The sequence below is a fragment of the Anomaloglossus baeobatrachus genome, chromosome 7, assembly GCF_048569485.1.
Source record: "Anomaloglossus baeobatrachus isolate aAnoBae1 chromosome 7, aAnoBae1.hap1, whole genome shotgun sequence".
NCBI classification, from domain to species: Eukaryota; Metazoa; Chordata; class Amphibia; order Anura; family Aromobatidae; genus Anomaloglossus; species Anomaloglossus baeobatrachus.
Window position 1 is genome coordinate 228,612,064 of NC_134359.1, and position 3,822 is coordinate 228,615,885.

General features: G+C 38.5%; 1 long non-coding RNA gene across 1 annotated transcript in view; it reads right to left on the minus strand.

Annotated features, from left to right (window-relative positions):
* LOC142245316 (uncharacterized) overlaps window positions 1-3,323 on the minus strand; it is a 146,970-nt gene extending 143,647 nt beyond the window's left edge. The window contains exon 1 of the long non-coding RNA XR_012724764.1: window positions 2,955-3,323. This is a non-coding gene — a long non-coding RNA (uncharacterized LOC142245316). The remainder of the gene's footprint in view (window positions 1-2,954) is intronic.
* Between the last annotated feature and the right edge of the window lie 499 nt (window positions 3,324-3,822).

Consider the following 3,822-nt stretch of genomic DNA (forward strand, 5'->3'; position numbering starts at 1 on the left):
GAACACATTTCAAACTTTCCCGACAACTTCAGCCCAAGAAAAAAAAAAAAAAGTACTTTTTAAAAAATGCTTTAAAAAAAAAAAAGACAGGGCAGGGTTAACCGGAGAACGAGAGCCATAAGATTCAAGTCCTTTCCAAATGTAGCTGTCAACCCTTATTTTGTTAGCTTTGGCTCGGATCATGGATTGCAGGCGCCTCGGCCCGAACCCAAAAAAGTAACAACTGGTAGAATAATTGGATGATATGAAATATATAGCAAACTGTGTCTTTTTTTCACCCCCAACTCTGCCCTACCTTAACCACCATAAAGGCTAAAGGTTTATAACATATCAGCAATTTAGGGAGCGTCTGCAAGGGATTATTTAAACATGATAACTTTATAAGGGATTTTGAGAGTATCGGTTGCAACCAGAAATGTTCATTCGGGGACCTTTTGATGACCCTGACGTGATGGCGAGAATTCACATCTATAAAGGTGTATGCGGATTTGCCTCTTTAGGTGTTAAAATATATACAATCCATATGCAAACCTTTTCCTAATAGTGCATACATCATGGTTTTTCCTATAAGCACCTCTGGTGATGTAAATCTAAGTGTAATCTCTGATAATTTTATAAGTATTTTATGCTTTCAGTAATAATTTAAGTGTCAGTGACCACGTTTTCGATGTAACCCGTATAGGCTCGGGTAGGTCTAAAGTCTTCAAAGGCCTCCTGGTCCTATGGATAGGAGGGAGGTCATGGTTAAGTTATCAAGTGGCAATATTCAGATGTTTTTCGAGCTGTTTTATACATGCCATAGTTAATAAGACCATTATGTCCTATATTTATATATCTCTACCAATCTAATATCAAACAGGATAGGCGACAATCAATAGTTGTCACATTTTTCTTTCTACAAACCATAAATATTGATGATTTTGGAGTAAATAAAATGTGTTCTTATAGGATTTTAGGACATTTTAAAGCAAACGCACAAAAAAGCCGAAAATGTCTAGCCCTGTGCCACTCATCACAATGCATGCCACGCATCAATCAGGATAGACAACAATCAATAGTTGTCACTTATTTCCTCCTTCTACAAGCCATAAATATGGAGTAAATAAAATGTGTCCTGTAGGTTTTTAGGGCATTTTAAAGCAAACACACACACACACACACCAACAAAAAAACGCCGCCTAGCCCTGTGCCAACGCAAACTAGTCATGAATCAGGATATGAGGATAGGCAACAGTCAATAGATGTCACTTATTTCCTCCTTCTATAAACCATAAATATGGAGTAAATAAAATGTGTTCCTATAGGAGTTTAGGGCATTTTAAAGCAAACACACACACAAAAAAAACACCGCCTAGCCCTGTGCCAACGCATACCACTCATCAATCGGGATAGACGACAATCAATAATTGTCACTTATTTTCTCCTTTTACAAACCATTAATATTGATGAATTTAGAGTAAATAAAATGTGTTCCTATAGGTTTTTAGGACATTTTAAAGCAAACACACACACACACACACATAAAAAAAACCAAAACAATGAGTCCTGTGCCAACCAGGGATCAATCAGGATAGACGACGATCAATAGTTGTCACTTATTTTCTCTTTCTACAAACCATAAATATGGAGAAAATATATTGTGTTCCTATATGTTTTTTGGAGATTTTAAAGCAAACACGCACAAAAAAACCCCCAAAATGCCTAGACATGTGCCAACGCATTTCACTCATCGATCAGGATAGGCGACGATCAATAGTTGTCACTTATTTTCTCTTTCTATAAACCATAAATATGGAGACAATATAATGTATTCCTATAGGTTTTTAGGAGATTTTAAAGCAAACTCGACAAAAAAAAACCCCAAAATGCCTAGACCTGTGCCAACGCATATCACTCATCGATCATGATAGGCGACAATCAATAGTTGTCACTTGTTTCCTTCTACAAAACATAAATTTGGAGTAAATAAAATGTGTTCCTATAGGTTTTTAGGGCATTTTAAAGCAAACACACACGAAAAAAAACAACACATTTTAACCTAACCTAAACCTAAAAAGGACATTTTAAAGAAAACACGCACAAAAAAACCCAAAATGCCTAACCCTGTGCCAACATATACCACTGATCAATCAGGATAGGCGACAATCAATAGTTGTCACTTATTTCCTTCTTTTACAAACCATAAATATTGATGAATTTAGAGTGATTAAAATGTGTTCCTATAGATTTTTAAAACATTTTAATGCAAACACACACACACACACAAAAAATCCGCCTAGCCCTGTGCCAACGCATAGGACAGACTTTCAGTCTTAGTGGGTGTGTTCACATTATTTCAGATGTGCACGCCATGCTTCTTTAGTAAAATGGTTATAAGGTTCTGTTTTGCCAAAATCGTACTAAAAAAGTTAACTCTATCCTCCACAGGCGGCTTTAAAACATTTTTGTATTTACGCAACTTTTTTTTTTTTTCTTTAAACAAATAAACCCACAAGAAAAGACTGTATCGATAAGGTTACATTTTGCTGATACTGTAAAAAAATAGCATTTTACTTTACAAGAAGCAGAAATCAGCTGAGATCTGTTGCTTTGGCAGTCAGCAGTGTAATAAAGCAGACTGCAGCTGAATGTCAGACACTGTCTATGGCAAGGTCCCCTGAGAATACAGGTACTTAGTCCATTGTCTTCATGCAATATACAGCAGTAGGGTATAATAAAGTCCTACACACACCATCCAGCAATATACAAGGTCATACTGTAAAGTAATGATGAATGATAATAAATCAGCTATGAATCCCCTCTCCCCTCTCCCACCACACCTGCAGATCCAGGGGATCAGAGCTTGCATTGTGCCATGTGTTTGTGCCATGCACTGGCTGATCTGCCCATGCTGATTACAGGCTGCTGCAGTCTGTATTATTTATAGAAATCAGGACAAAAGGAGGGTAACTTACAGGCTGTGGAGACACCAGGGAGAGCCCAGGCTGCAGATCTCCCTCCTGCTTGTCATTCCCTGAGCTGGGGAAGCTGGATCCTCAGCCCTGCTCCTTCCCTTAGCGAATCCTGACTCATTATATAAAGATCACATTGCCAGGCTTCTGTAACATTTCTTCATCATCATCATGGTCACGCCACAAGAGGCCAGATCAGGGGAAAAAAAAAAAATCCACTGGTGGCTGCAGGAGGGATCCAAAAAAGTGACTGTAAAAATGCACATGTAGCTAGTGAAATATGTCATCTCCACAAGTGCCATTTGTCTGGGATTCAGCTTTTATACAACATTGTTGTGGATCCATAAAAAAAGGCTCCTGAGTTTGCTGCAGAAAAAAAAAAGATCCTGAAAGTGGTTCTGAATATGGAGCTGTGTTGAAGTCCAGATCCTCTGAAAATTATTTTCCTAGAAACTACCTCCAAATATAGTAACAGGGAAGGGGCATTCCTAGAAATTCTGGAGACGTCAGAAGAGTTAAGTAGCTTCTGTGCGCTGGCGTGCTGCAGGGGGCGCTGCTGCGCTGGATTCAGCCGCACTCGCTGCATAGACAGACCTGCATGCCTTTTGGATCAGATAATGGTTAAACTAAGAGGGAAAACTATTTAAACCTGCAGTTTGCAGATTAGATCCGGGAGAGTCATGTGAAAAGCCAGTAGGCTGCACCAGTTTCCTTTTATTATCAGATGTGTTTTGTAGTTTTAAGGGTATGTGCGCACGTTGCTTTTTACCTGCTTTTTACCTGCTTTTTTGCTGCTTTTTCTTCTGCGCTGTTTAATGCCAAAATGGATGTGTTCTTCTATTCAAGCAAAGTCTATGGGAATTTGGGTTTC